Here is a 9,004-nt window from a genome sequence, read left to right as displayed (position 1 = left end):
TTGTATTCGGCTTCATTGTTGGTGCAGGGAAAAGTTATTCTAGCACCAAATGGCATATGAACCCCCTTCCGGTGTGATCAACACTACACCAACTCCGCGACCATTGACGTGGACCGCCCCATCAAACATCATAACCCATTTGGATTCAGGGTCAGGCCCCTCCTCTGGGAGTGGTTCCTCTCAATCTTTCGATTTGAGAAACATGATGTCCTCATCAGGAAAGTCAAACCTCATAGGTTGGTAATCATCAATCGGTTGCTCTGCAAGATAGTCTGACAAGACACTTCCCTTGATGGCTTTCTGTGAAGTGTATTGGATGTCATACTCTGTCAGTATAATTTGTCACCTAGTAACCTTTTCGGTAAGTGTTGGCTTTTCAAAAATATACTTGAATGGATCCATTTTTGATATCAATAGAGTCGTGTGAGTCAACATATACTGTCTTAGTCGGCGAGCAACCCATGCCAAAGCGCGGCAAGTTTTCTCGAGCAATGAGTATCTTTGTTCACAGTCGGTAAACTTTTGCTAAGGTAGTATATTGCATGCTCTTTTCGACCTGACTCGTCATGCTGACCGAGCACACAACCCATTGACCTTTCTAACACAGTCAAGTACATTATCAACGGTCTTTCCTCTCGGCCTGTAGACTTGCCCCAATCTTGATCTCTTTCTTGTCGTCTGCGGTACCGATGTTGACGGTCTCAATCACCTCCTGATAAGGTGTAATAGCTCGGTCCTTCTGTTTCAACAATCTGGCTAACCCTTCAGGCAATTCACACTCTTCCTCAACCCCTTCTTCGGCTTAATAGATAGGATTGTCGAAGTCATACTTGGCCATAACAGTGTCGTTAGTAGTGAGATCCGGGTGGTCCGCTCTGCATGATGGAGGATCATGTTTTACCTTAGAATGAGAGATTTTTTTTTGGAAAGAAAGAAAAAAACGAAAAAAGAAACATTACCATTTTTTTTTGTAAAAGTAAAAAAAAAATATTGAAAGAAAGAGAACACAAAATTGTTTGCAAAAGCCATCATTTATTGATGATAAAAATAATTGCGAAATGTAACTAAATGGATGGCCCTACAAATGAGCCGTTACACCTTGGGCAAAGTGTAAGACTTTATTATGCATGTAATAAAGGAAAACAATAAAAATCACTCTTTCAGTAGAGTAACCCGGATGGTTTTTTCAGACGACCAATTGTCGAGCTTTTCTCCCGGGACACACTGACTCCCGAACCCAAGATTTGGTTGCGAGACCCCGTCTTGTCCTTTCCTTTTTTCCAGGTTTACTTCGAGCGTTTCCTTTCCCTCCTTTGGGATGAATAACGCACGGTGGCGACTCTTCTGTCATTTTCTTTCGCCGGTTGTTTTTTTCGCGCACTGTATTTTTCAGGTTGCTACAGTCAGCTATCACGGCTGGAAAAATTACAGAGCCGCCACCATCCTTTATTCGTTCCTAAGGAGCAGGGAAATAATGATAAAACCTAATAGTTAAGAGTGAGAGACTAGGTTCGGAAGTCGGTTAAGTAAGGGGAAGGTGTTAGACACCCCTTACCTCCATTGTACTCAATGGGATCCTCCTACAATTCTAGGGCTAGTGTGTGTTTCTAAGGTGTTTGCTTTATTAATTATTATTGGTTAATTATTTATTATATTCACCAAAGCATTTCATTAGAATTAATGGGGAGACCCAAAATTTTTTTTATAACTATACTCTCTAGAGTTTACAACTCTATGCCTACGTACCTTCACATTAGGCGAAGGATCAAAGTATCGTAGTTCTTCTAGAAAATAACTGTTTGTTTTGTCGTTTTTATCCCTTAAAAATTCTCATGCATCGGGGTCGGAGAAGATATTTATTTTGAAAAATGCCTCAATGCACCAGGGCAGAGGCCTTATAGTTTGAGGTGGGTTTTGATCAATTTTGTCCCAATTATTTGATTAAAAAATATAACGTTTAATTTATTTAAGAAAATGAATAATAATGTATCCTTTAGATAACATATTCCATACCCCAATTTTTATCCCTTGAAAACCCTTTGAATTTGTCCTAGAATTTTATCCCATATTATCCCCAATTTTTTTATCCCCGAATTTCTATCCCATAATTATCCCAAAAAATTATCCCACGGATTAAGTCTAATTCCTTGATTAAATTCCCTAATAGTTTTTATTTTTTATTACTTTTTATTAAAGAGAAATGTTAATCATTATAATTGATTATTGGTCTAATTATACTTAATTGTCGAAAATAAATCCTTAGTTATATTTTTTAGATTTTATCCTATATATATTTTTGAGTTAATTTAGATTAATCTAATCATCATATTAAATTAAATATCCTAATTAAGTTATAATATTTTTATTTTTACTTTATTTTTGTTTGTTATTTTGACGTGGTTATTTATCCTAATTTTTATTATTTCCGTAACCTAACAAAATCTACATAACCTAATTAAATTTAAAAACTAAACTTACTAATATTTTGCCTTGGATATGACAGAAAGTGAATACACCACTACTGAACGTGGCATTTGAGCGATATTTCCCAAACAAGTACAATCCATTATGTTTCTAATGAAAATAAACAAAATGAATAATTAAAAAAAAAAAAAAGACTAAAAAGAGATCCTACTTCAAACCCTCATCTCTCCATACATGGGTGTTTGATATTTCTCTTCCACTCTCAACACAACAACAATGGCGGTGATGCATGGTGACAGCGGATCCGACGATGACAGAAGGGTGTGCTCGAACGACTGTGCAACGGCGCATCCCGGTCAGAGAAAGAATCACCACGGCTGGAGATGGAGATGGCAACGGTTGACCTCAAGCGATTCACGAGCTCAGGCAAGGTTCAATTCGCTTTGGTTTCGTCAGAATTTTCTGATTCTTTTTGGCTTCAGTTCCGATTGGGTTGCGTTTTGATCTGATGTTGGCTGCGATTAAATTATATTCTGACTTTGTATTTGGTTGAATATGTCCGACCTTATTTGAATTGTAGTTCCTGAATTTGGTCATGTTTTTATATTTGGTTTCAGTTTGTATCCTTGGGTTTCGAATGAATTTTAATTTTGGTTCTGTAGCATTTTGTTTTGGAGTCTAACTTAATTGTGTTGTTGAACTAGTATGATACTGGTTTTCTAATGTGGTTTGGCTTATTTGTACCTTTTCCTGTACCGAAAAATATATAGATTTTAATTTGAAATTGATTTGGAACTCAGATTGCAATAAGTGTTTGGACATGGCATTGACCATGTGGACATGTATTTCATAAAAACTCCTGATTTATAAACTAAGTATGTTCTTAATCTAAAGAGATTATAACATTTTGTCATGTCATATCAGTATTTTAAAATTAAAAGTAATTTGACGGGATGCACGTCTCTGATTGGTTGACAGTGTAAACTACGATTAATTTTACAATAAGTTGTCATTAAGATTAACTATTTAAAAATAAAAGGCTAAATATTTGTGTTTAACAAACTTTGAAAAAGTTTTTTTTTAAAAGTCCTATAATATTAGTAAAAAGTATTTATGATTGTGATTATGTTTCGAAATAAATTTTGTGTCGCGGTTAGAAATAAATTGCGAATATTTTGATTATTTCATAGTATGACTTAAAGAAACAAATTCTTTTTAAAAACCGGTGATCTAAGGATAATAAGCTAAGAAATTATCGGCCCGAAAATTATCAGAGAGAAGAGTTCCACTTTCTCTATTTTTCTCCTTCTTCCTTGACTCCTCTTCTTGGATTAAGGTTTTTATTTGTTGTTGTCCTTCGATCTGAAGAACACCAACTTTAGGGTAGTATATTTGTAAATTGTGGATGAATGAAAAGTGTGGACATGTGTACTATTTAAAGATGAAAAATTAGGTTAGAAATTGAATGAGATTATCTATCTTTGGAATGAGTTAATTTGACCTGATTTTTTCTCTTTCTTAAAGCACAAGTTAATGAATCTGAATGGATTCATGGCGGGGTGAATTTGAGTAAAAATTAAATAACTTATATTAAATAATAAAATAGACTATTAATAATAATAATAAGAAGAAAATATTTTAATTTTGATTTTTCCATTAAAAACATAAAAATGAATATCATAATATTTATTAAAAATAAATTAATAAAAAATCTGAAAATAATAAATAAAAAGTAAAAAGTAAAATTTTTAATTTTAAAATAATGTTTAGTGAAAGTAAAACATTAAAGGAGAGAAAAAATGTAAAAGTGAGTAACTTGAAAATTGAACTCATGAAAATAAATTAATAAAAAATCTGAAAATAATAAATAAAAAGTGAAATTTTTAATTTTAAAATAATGTTTAGTGAAAGTAAAACATTAAAGGAGAGAAAATTATAAAAGTGAGTAAGTTGAGAATTGAATTCATGACCACTTACTTGTCATGAATCCTTAGGTGTGTACTATTATCCATTAGTCCATTAGACTTAGTCAAAATAAAATGGCACTTCTAAATACTTAAATAAAAAATAAATAATTTAAATACTTAGATAACTAAAATATTTTCATAGCAAATAATAACTAAACTTTTAACCTATCTTTTTTTAAAACCTCCTAAACTATTAATCTATAATTTTATTAAATAATTAAAATTCTAATATAATACTTAAATTTTTAAATATTATAATTTAAGGAAATATACTATTATAATTACTAATCATATCTATTTTTTTTCTAAAAATTAATTTTAATAGTTATAAACCCTTTTTCAGTATAATCCTACAAATTATATTATTTTGAAAAGTCTAAATACTAACTTTAAACTAAAATCAACTCCTAAGAGGAACTAAGAAGTCAAAATGGTCCCTCTTGACTTTTTAGATCCCGAGGTTGAATATCTGACTATGTTTGTGTTAACTGAAAAATAGACAGAAGAGGTGGTCAAAATTTAGGATGCGACAATCATCTTTCCAAAAAGGTCAAGATCACTTCATTTGGACAAGAATTGAGGGACTTGCGCATGGTTCCTTTGTTGGGTTGTTTTGACAATTTTTAAACTCAAATGATCATTTCTTTTTGCATGCTATCATTTGATGACTTCAGTAACAAGTGTGCTCGAATTGGAAGTGGATTGCATCGTTGATTGGGCCTAATTCAATGTCCATGTACCCATGCACAACTTGCTAAATTTTGCCAAAAAATCAAAAGGTGTGGAAATTAATTCATGAAGTTATAAATAAAAGTGCATTGCTTCAGAATGGAGGTCACATTGCCCAAGCCTTGCAAAACAATCCCTGAACCCTACTCCATAGAATACCTTGAGGATTTCTTTGAAATCGAGTTTGAGTTTCACCTTCTATTTTGAGATTCAAACTCCAAGGATTCATTGCCATTTTCATCTCATTTGATCACTGCAAGCAAGAGGAGGAAGAACCAGGTGGATTCACATTGAGATAAAGTCAAATCACTGCTACCCGAAGGTGAATTTTTTCGAACTTCAAGCATTCGATTCTCTCTCAATTCTTCACCATTCTCTTTGTTTATTAATTGTCCTAAGTCCTATCAATGTAGGCAACAAGATTGAGTTTCTTTGAGATCAAATCGAAGTAACTCAGATTGTGTAACTCAAAATTCAATTAATCATATCTCTCAATATATTTAGAATTGGACAAAATTGAGGCCAGATTCGTGATCGTGAGCTTTTTCTCTATAAAATAGTGTCCTTAATTTTCATTTTCTGGTTGGTTGAGGGTGGACCAGTCCGGTGAGGTCCACCGAAGAAGATGACCGGAGCTATGGATCCGGTGATGTGCTGGCATTGCCCAGACCATTTGATCATGAGTTCATGTTTTAATCTCAACCCTTCCTTTTGATTACCATCCCTATGACGCGTTGACTGAGGTGTATGGCGGGAGGAGTGCGCTTCCATCAGATCTGTCACCTCAATTAATGAGAGACATCTGATGGCCCTCATTTTTTTCCAATTTCTATTTTATTTTTGATGTTCCATTTAATTCCTTTATTTTATTTAATTCATATTAATTTAATTTTTAATCCAAAAAATATTGGACTTTCACCAAAAATCTTTAAATATTATCTCTTTCATATTTTGAATTAAAATCATTTTTTGGATTAATTTTGATATATTTCATGAATTAAATATTTGTTGGCTTATTTTTAATTATTTTAAAATACTTTTGACTTTCCAAAAATCATGAAATATTTTGTCTAAGGTCCTTTGACCTTGTTTGACCTATGATAAATCCCTTGGCCATTAATTTGGTGTTTTGAAGGGATTTGAGGTTTTGTCCAATTTAAAATGCATTTTAATTCATTCTTAATTTGATTTTTTAATTGAATTTCTTGAAAATCATGTTGAGCCATTTTTACGGTCTTGTGATTTTGACTTTCTGTTTGGCCATGATCATGGTTGATTTGACTTTTGTTTGACCAATACTATTGGATTTAATGGATTGATGAAATGTACGTTTCATCTTCCAAAATAAATGGATAGTATTGATCAGATGAAATTCCTCCTGTGATCAATTTGGGTTTCTATTTCCCCTTCCCTCTTAATCTTCATCCATATTCTTCCCCAATCCATCATGGACCAATGAAATCTCTTCATGTCTAATGCTAGTTGATTCATCAATGACCTTGTGCCAAATGAATCCACATGAGCCAGACTGAGATTGGTCCTCCCCCCTTTTATTTTCGTGTGTAGTATGTTTTAGGAGTTTGGTTCTTTCTACCAAATCTCTAACATGCATTATGTAAGACCCCAATTTTGACCCTAGATCCCTCATCCAATCTTATCATATGCATTAGCATTGTGACCGCACCTTGGCATCCTCCTTACTCCCCTCTCACTGGGTTTGTTTTAGGAGAGATCACCAAGCACCATATGATTGTATCATACTTGTATATTGTCATTTTACTAACCAAAAAACCAAAAATATGTCTTTGTATTTGCCTAACTCTTTTGTAGGTAGGGCATGATCATCAAAATTCATCAAGTTCACACATAGGGTTTGAGACCCTCATGGCTAAAAACACAACCAAGAAATGATCCACAAATATCTCAAAGCATCATATATGAGTCCTAATGATCTCTACATGTTATGTTGATCAAGCATTCTTCAAGAGTTTGGAAGTGATTTGCATTGGAAACCCTAGTTTGACTGGGTATCTTAAGTAACTTCTCCAACAAGCTATCTCACCAATTGATCAAATTTCTTAAATTAAACTTCAAAATTCATCATCTTATGCATATATGATCTACCATGAGCCTAAAAAGTCAAGAGAATTGAAGGTTAGCAAGTTGGATGATGGTGGTTGGCCAGATGAATTCATCTGATCAAAACTGGGTCTCCCTAGACCCTATCTCCTACAATTTTCATCATATGAAAATGATTCCAATAGAAAAGTGACTCTAAATTACATTCCAAACAACTTTCATGTTGAGACCTAGAGCTAGTTTTTCTTGGAAAATCATTTTCTATGTTGAAACATTATAGGTCAATTTGTCTAAACCCTAGTTTGAAAGTCAACTTCCCAAGGCCATAACTTTCTCAATTTTTATGAGATGAAATATTTACAAGTTACACAATCAAATGCAACATGTCTACTTCAATTTTGATGTTTGGAGTTAGAGGTAATTAAACTTTTATGAGCATGTGATATAAGGATACATTATAGGTCATTTTTGGCTTATACCATTGAACAAGTGATTTTCCTCAACTTAAAAAATGCATAACTCTATCATTCTAAATCCAAATGACATGAAATTGGTTACCATTTTTAATTTCTTTGAAATATATACAACTTTGATGAAGACACTTTTCCCATTTGAAGCTCACATAAAAAGTTAAGCAAGGTTGAATATTGAGATATATGGCTTAACACTTAGAAAAAATTTCAACATATTGAAATTTCCAAACTTCCACCTCAAAATTCACTATGATCCAAGTTCCAAATGAAAAATTGTCCAACATAAAGGTTGTTCCCCTTGATCTAAGCTTTCCAAAGAACCAAAGTTCATGCATTTTGGATTAAGTTTGCTAGGGTTGTGCATGGCTTTAACAGGTCTGCATGATTGGAAGAAATCAAATGCCAAAAATCACATTTCACATTGCCTTGACATCCAAGCCTCATTTGAACTTCAGAACAGTTGTACATGGATCAAATTGGATTGCGTCATAGGTCTGTACACGCTCATGCAAGCTTGTGCATGAAATGTCCAAATTTAGCAATTTTTCAAGTGTGCAAATATCAGTCCCAATTGCTATAAATACAGGCCCTTGGAGCTCAATTCAAACACACCTTGCGCGCCAGCTTTTCCCCCAATTGAAACCCTCACCATTCAAAGGAAAACCTGAGAATTTTCAACATGAAAATTAAGTCTGAATCTCACTGTTTGGAGATTCAGAAACTCCAGGATCCAGAGCTTTGTACCATTGCCAAACCTCTCTTGCAAGCTTCTCAAGCGTGATCAGATCAAGGTTGAAGCAAGCAAGATCCATTTCTGCACAACATTGAAGGTAAATTTCAGAAAACTTCATCTCTTTGATTCTCACTCAATTCTCATCAATTCTCTTGGATCTTTGGTTGTCTGAAGTCCTACCAATATAGGCAAGAAGATTGAGTTGCTTTGAGGTCAAATCGAAGCAACTCAGTTGTCACACCTCAAAATTCAACTCCTCATATCTTTCTATATATTTGGAGTTAGTTTAAATTGAGGTTAGATTCGTGCTCTACGCTATTTTTTCTTTCAGATCATGTCCTCCTTTTTTATTTTGGTGATGGTTGAGGGTGGACCAGTCCAGTGAGGTCCACCGGAGAAGAAGACCGGAGCTTTGGATTCGGCAGTGTGTTGGCACGTCTCCAAACCACAGGATCCATCTCAAATGTTTTAATCTTAGACGTTGGTTTTGATTACCACGCGTGTGGCACGCTGAATAAGTTCCACCATGGAACGTGTGTTTCCATTCGCTTGATCTACCACCTCAATTAATGAGGGAGATCAAGTGGCTCGCGTTTTTT

Source organism: Lathyrus oleraceus, chromosome 3 (genome assembly GCF_024323335.1).
Source record: "Lathyrus oleraceus cultivar Zhongwan6 chromosome 3, CAAS_Psat_ZW6_1.0, whole genome shotgun sequence".
Lineage (NCBI taxonomy): Eukaryota > Viridiplantae > Streptophyta > Magnoliopsida > Fabales > Fabaceae > Lathyrus > Lathyrus oleraceus.
This window is presented reverse-complemented; position numbering follows the sequence as displayed.